The sequence below is a fragment of the Triplophysa rosa genome, linkage group LG12, assembly GCF_024868665.1.
Source record: "Triplophysa rosa linkage group LG12, Trosa_1v2, whole genome shotgun sequence".
Lineage (NCBI taxonomy): Eukaryota > Metazoa > Chordata > Actinopteri > Cypriniformes > Nemacheilidae > Triplophysa > Triplophysa rosa.
In genome coordinates this window covers 15,513,287-15,525,265 of record NC_079901.1, presented here as the reverse complement: position 1 = coordinate 15,525,265, position 11,979 = coordinate 15,513,287, and positions in this window count along the sequence as shown.

Sequence of the window (11,979 nt, the reverse complement as noted above, 5' to 3'; positions counted from 1 at the left end):
AAAATATGAAGAGGATAATTGTTTTAAATGAACAAAATTAATATCGGCACTTTAATTTTGCATAATGGCAGTAATAAGAGAAGTACAGTGCTTGATTGATTCACAAACAGTTAAGGCACTTAACTTGAAAAATAAATCACATACACATACACACCAAATGCAACACTTTTCTATTTTTACATTACATTGAAACTGTACTGTTACATGTCCAAAGACAAGACAAGCTTTTCTACTCTGCAGCTTCACACACACACACTTTGCCTCTTCTCCTTCATAATTTAGTCCACAGCCCACCTGACTATTGCCGGAAAACCAATTGTTCGCCATAGCATCAATGTCAGTCTATTACTCTGTTGGCGTGTAATGACAGCCTGTCCTTTTGGCACAGATTATAGTGCTCTGTCTCAAAGCACCAAAGTGTGGAGTTTCCCTGACCTGCACGGGGACGAGAGTAAACACCCTCATTTAGCCACCAAAACAGAATACATTTCACTGATTAGGGAGTCATTTTCTGTCAAACTAATCACAGAGCGCTTGGTGCCGGCATCAGGAAAAGAGTGCATTATTGATCTACTCAGCTGAAGCACATTGTTACAGAATGTGCATGCGGGGGGGTCTTACAGGAGGCAGAAGAGGGGTCAGTCTTTGCTTGCAAACATCACAACAAATGCGAGTTATATAAAGTCTATTTACCACACCAGATGTAAATATGCAGTTTTTTTCCCCGAGCTCTTGCACACTACAAAGATAAAGAGGGAAGGAAAAAGTGCTTTCGCTACACGCGGGAGACATAATACATCATTATAAAGCATACGATCGGAGGCAGCGGGCGGCATTCGGGAGTCATTACCATGCCCCCGGGTCTGCTCCATTTGCCATGCCACATACGTGAAGCCTTTGTGGAGGTAGTACGTGAAGGTAATCTAGCATTTCAGGCATGACTTCCACTGCACTGAAGACAAACCTCTGGGCTTTTTTGTCATTATAAGGGTGACAGGTCTACCTGAAAGAAAGCATTTTCCCTTCTTTCATTTGCGCTGTACAGATATTGATTGTAATGGGAGCAAATTTCTCCCTGTCATTACTGCACTGACCAATATCAAAAGACGAAAATGGCGCATTTAAGAGTCTCCTGCATAGCAACGGAAGACAAAGCACATTGTCCTGACCCTCATTAAACACAGCCAAACAGCAAGCTGCAAGAGCCTTTGATCAGCCATTTGAGCCCGTCTGAAAACTGCATGTTCACGACCACAAAGTATCTCTCTGAACTGACTAATTGAATAGAGTTGGCCGATTTTATTATGGTGTAATAAAGCAGTCGGCATATTTCCACAGGTTGACCCTAATCACTGGAATGTGCAGTTGATTTAATTACCTCCAGTGAAGAAACCAAAAAATATGGCGGAGATCAAGTGAATTACGGCCCCTTTCTGATACTGTTCTCTATACTTAGTGCTTATAGAAGTAGGTGACACCAGACTTCAGTCAAAACAAAAGCCAGAAGCTACTAATGAGACTTGTTAGTGATGCTAATTTATGTAAATGTTATTAATTACAGACACCTATCTTTCATCTGTGCCATTTGGTGGAAAAGTAATTAAAAACAACAATGAGAATCCCAGCAAACATGATCAAAAGGGTGCACGAGGAACCACGAAAGCCCCTCTTCCTGAACTACTCATTGCCACGGGCAACCGAGGCCTCATTACAGTCAGAGACATTCGGTTGATCGCCAGTTAACCTGATTTGCTTATTTCGCTTTCATTGTCATACAGGCACTGCATCCCACCGCCGTCCCCTCTCCCTTTGATTGACGGAGACTCTATTTCGCCACAAGGTTATAAAGGCCCCCATATGATCAGTTACAGTATCATGTCAGCAAACAACTTCAAAATCACCCCATGTTGGGCGGAAAGCCACGGCTGTCTTTGTAGCCCTGCAGAAGGGCCCTTTGATAGGAACAAGGGCAGGAATTGTGGCATGTATCATGTGAGCAGAGGTAGAGCGCTGGAAACAGATACGGAGAGATCAATAGTCCTCTCTGCTGTGCCAGCCCTCAGGATATTGACCCAGTCTCCATGGAGGACCTTCCATTTTAAAGAGTTCACTGAAGATAAGAGCTACTAAGAAAAGGAGCCCTTTAGTACTTTCCGTAGCTTGTCTATGACCGTGATTTCCTCAGGACCTCCAAGGTGTTATTGGCACCAGCGGATTTAATATGTTCATATAAATAAAAAAACTTTTCATGCTCAGGGCTGGATCAAATACATACAAGATAGAATAGATCCATAAGGCAGATCAAATGGATTAAAATGTCCTAATATTTAACTCTGAGGATTAGATGAAACACCCAGTTCTTTTTTTCCCTGCAAGACAGGCTACTCTTTTGATATTTATATAGACGCAAAGGACTTAAAAAAGTGGATGTGCAACATTTACACAAAAATTACCATATTCAGAAATACATCTTAGTTTATAGGTTTGTGGTGCTGCTGTGAAATTCTTAGATTTTGTTTTGCAATATTAATTTTGAGGCATCTTGTTAGTGCCGTTCTGTGTCCAGGTGTACATCGTATTACACACTTGTTTTGTTCTTTCGCTAAGTGGCAGCACTTTTTTCTTTTGTTTCACATAATTATACTGTAAATTGCTGTTAATCACTGTTCTACTCCAATAATGAAGAGCAGAAGCAGGCATGTGAGGACAGACTTTGGAATACAATGCGGAAAATGAAACATGAAATGAATGGGATCCACCTTCCTGGCCCCTTCTCTCACTCAGTAATTTGTGGCATTTAATGGCGGAAATCATTGTGATTTTCTGCAATAATCTGAGATGGAAAGCGAAAAGAATTAAGACTGAGACCTGTTTTAATCACACAATCTAAAAAAAAAGACTACATATATTCAAATAATTACAGCTTATTGTCTTTTAACATTTTTTACACTCCCAATTAAAGTTTCTGTTATCCATCAGCTCCAAAGACAGGGAATAAAATTATACATTTAATATTAGTATTTTAGACAAAAATCAAAAGGGAGAAAACCAGAGAGAGAAGTTAAATGATGTTATTTTTTATCAGAAAGATAGAAATATAAATACTTGTGATAAAAAAATAATAGTGATGTCAATGGCTGCATTTGTGTACAACTAAAAACCAAAAGCAATAGTATAGGCTTGCAAAAGCATTTAGGAAGAAAATGTGTTATAATTGTAAAAAGAAAACTCATAAATCAAAAGAGCTGACGCCTAGGTATAATCCAATTCAGCCAATATACCTATTTCAATTCACACCTGAATTCTGCAATGCTAAAATGATATAAAAAAAATGATTTTTTCCCCCCAAAACGCCAACAAGATTGAGGCTATATTTTAACATTAAGATGTGTGCATGTTTTTCTAATCACAATGAAAAAGTAAACATTGAATGCTCTCACAAATACATACTAGCAATGGATTCAAATCAAAAAGTCTATACATTAGGTGACATGTATAATATAATGTTAAATATGTAAAGAAAGTAATAAGAAAGAAGAAAATAAAACACAACCACTCCAGTGAAAATGCGAGGGGTGAGGGCTGTGTTTAAAATGGGAGATTAGCTACTCATCACAATATTATCCTCTACCTGCAATGAAAGCAAGTCTTAGGCATGGGTCGATAAGGTTTGACGGCATTTCCAATTCATTTTCCTCAGCTCTGGAAGCCAGACTCAAATCTAACCATTGATCGCACTGTTAATCCATAACCAAGCTCAATCCATCCCCATGGAAATACCATAAAATAAAACGATAATAGGGAAAGGAACTCTTGACTTTCCAAATAACTGGGGAAGAGTTAAGCACAGATTAGGCTTTGGTTCATTTAATATACACTTACGTATCTCGCTAAAAGCACTCAGGATTGACACGGCCTTAATTTACCATGCTGCACTGTTGAGTATAATAGTAAGTGCTTTGTTTGTAGAGAGGGAAATATTCCTGAAAACTCTGTAATTTTAAATGTCACAAAAACATTGTGTCGCACTAATGCGCCAAATATTCAATCCTCTACAGTTTGCACAATAATTAAAAAATGTCAAACTGATTTTTTAAAAACTGTACAAAACAGCATGCTATTTACTCTTTTCTGCTTTTCTTTTTCAGCTTAATGGCCTCTTCAAAATCTGGTGATGACCCTTGGCCACAAGTTTTTTTCTCCAGTCCAATAACCAGCAACAACTTTCCCGATCACTGGAAATGTCAGGCGGGTGGTCACACCGTGAATGATGGCATGACACGCATCTTAAATCACCTTAATGTTTTCGAAAGTGAGCTGTTGTCAAAATGTTTTCTCAGTCTCTGCTCTACTAGGGGAACTTAAAAATATAAAAGAACATAAAATATGATTATTCCCTGAATATGATGATTATTGATCGCAAATAAGTTATTAATTGAAAGATTGTTTTTGTTTTTTACATGACATCATGAAAGAAATGTAAAAAGAATATATATGCTTTTAAACAAATGTGTAAATAAATCAAAATAATTGTTTCTCAAATGTTTTCCACAAAACTGAACAATAATTGTCCAAAATGTGCATGTTTTCAGAAAGAGAAAATTGACCATTTCATTAACACACTTTGACTGTAATGAACGTAATAAAAATCTGATTCAAGGACACACATTTGATTAAAAAAAGAGGCTTGGAGGGTTTTGTCTATAGACATTTTCTTCTCCCAACAAGAAACGTGTTTCAGCAGCCCCTGACAAATGTATGATTGATCCTTGAAAATGACCCAATCCAAACAGAGAAGCTGATAATGGTTTGAAAAGATGGCTCTATTATGGGATAGTATTTCATGTTGTGGAGAAATTGCTCCTAATGAGTCTTGTTCTAAAGGCCTCCAGGCCTGCCATCCCTCCCCTTACTCTCCAGACCTCCAGGGGTTAGTGTCTGTGCGTCAGGCCCCCATTGTTGCCTGCCGACGGATAATGTCCTTATTAATTGTACCTCTTTGTAAGGTGTCAGCTGCAGCCTTCGATTGAGACGGATGGGTCCTCTGGAGTCTGCTCTCTGGCCCTCTACTGCTAGCCTATCTTTAGACAGCACACAGGTGCACCATTTCTCATCTTGTAGCACGGCACTTGCCCAAGGCAATCACTGAAATATGACCAAAATTTTATGAGAGGTGAAAAATACTACACAGAGAAATACTTTTGCATTTGTAAAGGTCAAGCGAAGTCATTGCTTCAGTCAACAACAAATACAGTGTAATGAACAATGCAAACTGTGAGAGAAAATTCAAACCAAAATTACATTTGACAATGAAATCACAATAGTTCCAATCCAGTTGAATATGCATGCAAAAAACGTCTTTAAGTTAGTATTTTAATGTACAAACTCAGTTCTGACAGGGACTAGTTTAACTCTTTTTTGTATTGTTATTGTTATATTGTTCTTTGTGTAAGTGAACGTATAGAGATGAGGGAGAGAGACACAAAACATCTCTTACATCATTTATACAGAGTGTACTCTACATCTACACGTATACACCAATGCTTTAGGTGAAATGCCAAAAATCTTGATCTATCAAAACTCTGTCACCATTCCCCAAACACAATTTTTTTTAATTCTTCAAATAATGTATTATATGAGAGTTGTACAATAATTTGCAAAACTATTTGTATTTTAGGAGTAACATGCAGAAAAACAACGTTACACGCATATATAGGCATTTAAAATTAAGTTTGTAAACACACACACATAGCAAAATTGAAATGATGGAGCCTCATAACGTACTAAATAAATAATAATCCTGTTAGCTTTTGATTAATGTACGTGATTGCAAGTAACCCAAAGTACAGATGTGGGAAGGTGGGGGGGGTCACAAAGGTGCTCAGGTCCATCGGTGTGGTCCAGATTTTTCATAATTACCTCTCCTGCTTATTTTAGAGGAAGTGCTTTTAAAGTATATGGGCCATAGTTACAGTGGGACTTCCACATCAAATGCCCTGTCCCATGGCAGCATGCCATAAGCCACTGTCACTTACCTGGCCCATTTATCTCTGTAATTATGCTCACCTAGACTGCATGCCTTGGAGTAATTTAGTCATTAGTTTTGAGCGCAGTTAGTTACTGTTCAAAGTCAGCTCTGAAACTTCACATATCCCTCAACAGTTACTGTAATCATAACCATTTACTCTTGAACAAAAGCAGGTCAGTGATTGTGCGTGATTAAGCACAGGCTGGAGGCACACGGGCAGCTATGAGCACTGACATGCGCACTGCAATGCGCGCTTCTGAAAAGCTTGTTTTCATTTCACCTTCATGATGTTGTGTAAGAAAAATACGTTTACACGTTGTTCAAGAATGTTGTAATATGCCCGAAAATCCATACAACAAACGATTAAAATTATGTCATAAATAATGCTGTTTTATCAAAGTCTGTTTACATAGAATAATAGTTTTACAGTATCTAGATTTCAGCTTGTTTTCTAACTTTTCCCAAGTTAGCAGCAAAAGAGAACATAAAAATAACATCATTCGCTAAAGAATGAACAGGATAACAATAACGCTGAATCATTTAAAGTCACTTTACCTGAATGCAGTGGCGTTGCTAGGCCCTTTATAGGGGGGATTAAGTCCCCCTAAATTTCTATCTTAGCCTCCCTAAAATATTGTGAGTAATAATGTAATCAAGAATTCTAGATCGCTTTATAGTCCACTTTAAAACTCTTATTATGAAAACGGCGTTACTCTGCGTTATTTAGCGATTTCTTCAGTTCACAGCAGCACATTCGAGTGAACGTCATAAGCAGAGTAACGTTACAAGGTGTGTGCATTAACATGACATCTGCATTTTTGCCATTCTTTTTTATAAATCCATCTTAATATGATGCGGGAGCGATACAAGACCCTTTCCCATCCACTGTAAAAAAGTTTTGTCTGCGTTCACCCCTCGTTAACTAACCTTAATTGTAGGTTACCTCCAGCAAAATGAAAGCACTTCACACCAATGACGGCATACTTTAGAAAACGATCATGATGATATTGAAGCGCACAGAAATGTGTCATTCATGATGATGTGCTGTTTGATTTTTCTGCACCTAAGTTATAGAGAGTGCAAAAGTGTACATAGAAGCTCTGTCGTTTTTCAGACGCTTCAGTATTTTTATTATTAATTTAAAACATATTGTGGATGTAATAGATGAACACGCAGTCATGCACAGGAGTGACAGCGCTCTTGCTAATCAGAATGAATTGCAGGGAAACATATCAAGTAATTCCTACTAAATAATGATTCAGCAGTTGATTGTGACATTTATTATATGGACTTGTCGCTGTTGTTGTTACTTTGAATTATAAATGTTGCAGATTGACCGATTAATGTGATATTCATTTGAATAACAATAACTTCTCTGTATGCTTTTCTGCATATATTCTTTCTTAATTATTTTTTTAGTAATGTATACAGTATGTGGTGCTTAGAGTGTGGCATATATATATATATATATAGTGTTGAGGACGCGAATGCAAAACCGCACGTAATAACGTAATCTCTTCCGGTCACGAGACACGTTTTTTAAATCTAAATAATTTGAATATTTAATAATCTGATTGTTTTACTTAAAAATATCTATGATCCTCTACAGTAAGAGTGAAACCATTAACCCTTTAATAACAATTTCCACAAAGCTATACTGCTCCCTTAGTGGTGACCTAATTTCCACCGCGACCAACAACTTTGCACAAGTTTAAAAAGTTTACGTAGAGAAGGCAGAGTTTAGTTCTGCAGCATTTCTAAATAATTATGGATAAATAGAAATGTATGATTTGATTGTTTATACATTTCTAGTAATACAATTTGCCGTTCCTAATAAAATATATTTAAATATAATTTCCATCACACTACGCTGTAATATCTTGAAGATGACAATGACAAATATTAATGGCGTTTCAGCACAATTGACAAAACAATAATAATGAAATACAGATAAATCTAATAAAATAAAATAAAAATGCCTGTAATGCATTTATTTGGCACTTTTTATTGCTTTTCTGTGCATTGTTTGTGGACAAATTAAACTAGTGAGTGGGTGAAAACATATATTTAATATGAATGCTTTAAATCATGACACAAACGTGAATAACTGTGTTTACATGAAAAGTGATGATTGATTAAAATATATTGTATATATATTCTTTTCACATCAGGTCAGTACTAGTCTTTCGGACTACAAGGACATTTTGGTTGGATAACACAAATTAGTTATTTCCCCATCAATAAATGAACCTTCTTCTGAGGACCATATTATTTTAATAAAATGCGGTTTTGAGACTGGTGGTAATAACTTGCTGTAATGAAATATCTTTTTCATTGATTATTTTGGTTTGTTGAGAAAACACAGTTAATTAAGTGGATTGAAGCCTCTATGAAATCACCAGCATTAACATCAAATCCTTTCCTCCTCATTAAAGGCAACAGAGTCAATTTAATTAATGCATATTAATCCCAACTGATGCTCATTTCAGCTTTAGAAAAAAAGGATCCATAGCAGGGCTAGCTTGACTTCAGATCACTTTGTTTCAATCATGCAAGTTTGATTGCTGCCTGAATTTGTGTGCATCACATGGAGGGGCTTCCATTTGAAACGTTCTGCAGCATTTTGTGTGATCTTTCCATGAGCTAATTAAAAGAGATGAATCACAGCTTTCAGAGTGCATGGACACTGGTCCAGGATCTCTAAGTATTGTGATGTGCCAATGGCTCATGTCTGCATTAAAGGAATAGTTCACTTAAAATACAAAAATTCTGATCAATATCAAATAAATCTTATTTAGAAATCACTCAAAGCTATTATAAGGATTTAAAGTCATTTTAATGTATGGACCAATTTTTTATCTGTCCATTTTGAACCTGACAGCACCTGTCATCTTCATTGAGGATGCATAGTATTCTTCAGAATTAATAATTTGTATTTTTGTTTGTTCTGAGAGTAAATAAATAATGATGGAATCTAAATATGTGTAAGTTGTTTTAAAAACTAAAATACTACGTGTAATCCTGTTTGAAAGTGTGGTGCGTAAACACACCACATCCTATGTAAAACAACTCAATACTTTGCAGAGGCCTCAGCTTCACACTAAATGCCTTTGTATGGCATTCTGCAAGTAATGTTCACCTTTCAAATATTTGTATAATTTCAAGCTGCTTGCTATGTCAAGCCTTTCCTTTTCCTTTGACTGGCTATGTCAGAGGTTATCCACAATGCCCTTGGCTGTGTTTTCAGACAGAAACACACTCTCTCTCTTGCCAACACATTACTCCCATTGGTGATAGGGAAAAGCAAATAGCTGCTGCCAGTGGTCAAACATGACCCAGGCTCTTTTTCATGGACATTGATATGCAGCAACTGAACTTAAGTGGCAAATTTTGTACTCTCTTGTGTTTTTATCTCCCTGATAACGAGTCTGTTAATGATGAACAAAACATTGGCGCCTGGAATTGAATTGAAAATGAAAAGAGTTGCCCCAAAATGGACCTTTTATAGAATTTCTGCTTTCTGGCTTGTTAACATACCAGTCAGCCGGTGTTTAAAGAATGATAAGCAAAACAATGAAAGGTGAATACTTTGCACTTTAGCCAGTAATGTAAATGCAAAAACTGTAGGATTGTGTGTGCATAAACAACAAAACAAGGAAATTGGAAAAACTTGGCGTTCTGGGCTTTTGCAGGTATACACAGGAGTGCACTGATTCACTTCACCTTGTGTATATTTGGTGTACAGTCTGACACAAAATAAAACAAGTTTTTGTTTCTTATCAGACAATCTCAGCCATGTAGATAGTGCTAAGCTGCATTTTATTTCAGCAGATAACTTTTTAAGACAATTTTGCATCTATGCTCACAACAAAAAATAATTTATTCATTCAAAACCACAACACCAAAATAAGAAATAAAAAGATCAGAATGCTTAATGTAAATCGTTACAAATGTTAGCGCCTTTCATTTCACCTAGTGTGCGATTATTGCTGATCTCTGCTATTACCATTAGCTGCTTGAGGCAGGTGTCAGTACAAACATGACCCTGTTTAACATTTGCTTCTTACAGACAATTATGTGCTGTGGTCACTCACTAAAGATGCACAGCGGAGCTTCACAACACTCTTAACAACCTCTCACAGAAACCCAGTCTGCCTCACAGAAGTGTGGCAGCACAGGCTCGGATGAAATGGGAAATAAGGCATGAAGCAAGAAAGGAGGGGAGCATCCAGCTTCAGATTCCATTAAGAAAGGTGCTGCACCTTTTCTAAGTGTCAATTGTTTTTGTGTCTCCTGAAGTATAGATGATGTTTGAATTCAAAGTATTAAGTCCTGAGCCTGCTGTGTTAAATTATGGTCTGTGAGCTACAGGGTGGGGGTAATCAATGGAAATACACACTGGCAGTGTGTGATGAGTGTGCCCCTAGCAGCAGGGACGCTGTGCCCCCCTGTTCTGTCCCCTCCGCGGGTTAAATAAATATGACAGTGTAAGTGAATGCACTAGATTATATGATATCATTGTAGAATCGGGCAATGCTATTACAGTCCCTTGCCCACTGTGAGGGATACTGACGGAACTAGCTTCAAATGGTCCCCCCTCCATACACATACACACCCCAAAATACCAATAGATAAAGGAAAAACATAGCTCTGTAAATTGAAAATATGAATGATTGTTATCACGGGCGATGGATATAAAGAAGAGACACTGGGTGCGAGAACATATTTTATTTTCTGGTTTGCCTCCAGCCTGGATTGTCAAATCAAGTGGCACTGTGCTGCAAAGGATTGGCCTGCTGTGTGATGTCTGCCATGCAAAACTAATGTAGGAATATGATTCTCAAGAAACAAAAACACACAAAACATCAGTCATGGTCATTTTAATTGAATTATTAAAAGCATTATTGGTGCTGAAATGTATATTTCAATTCTTTTTTTGTCAATCATGTATGAAAGTGTATTTATTCCAGAAATGTTGTTTGATTCGTAATCAAATACTGTTAAGGGTTCTTCCTCACTATGATTTTATTTTAAACAAATTATAAAGATGATGATGATATTTTAACTTCCAACATAAGAATATTAATATATATTCCTCACAATTCAAACAACCAGAATACTGTGATAATCGTTTACAAAAATATATATAAAAAATGATAAATAAAAAATATCCCCTCTGCCATTATAGCTTTTTTCAGCATTTTTTTCCTTTAAATACATAAATACTTTTATTTTGGTATTGATTCGTTGAAAAGTAAATTACACAACCGTTGTCAAATCTGCTCAATACAAAAACCTATTTCTGAGCTTTTCAATGTTCAAGCCCATCATTACAGAATGCTGGAGTTGGAACTGATTTGAAGATTCAGGCCGATAATTCCTTTCATAGCAGGAGTGATGTATGATGAGATTGATGAAACGTCATACTGGAAAGAGGCAGATGCAGGGAGAACAGCTGTGGGAAGATAGGTCTCTGCCACAGATAAAGGTTGATGAATGGATGTGCTATTTTCAGGTTGACCTGGTGAAATGACAAAGCTCAATTAGCTGGCTCTTGAATGTGGGTGAGCCGCTGGTGAGCCGGCTGTATAGTAACCCCAGAGCTCTGATCCACTGCTGGTATTGATTAAGCCACTCTCTCAGCCAGCAAAAGGTATCAAACGAAGCATGTGTGAAAGGCATTATCAGTGACCACTTCAGATAACCTGATACAACCCGATACAGCCCTCTCAAAAGGTTGTAACCCCTTCGGCCCTCTGGCTGTCATTATTTTACAAGCTTTCTCCATTTATTTCTCTGTCTCCCTTTTTGACTCTCCCCTTCTCTTTCTCACTATATGTATGCATTGCTATCATTTGGTGTCTTATTCATCCTTATGCCTTATACATGTACAGCTGATATCTGTATTTAATGTGACATTGAACCTCAAAGGCAAAATACAAAATTGCTAT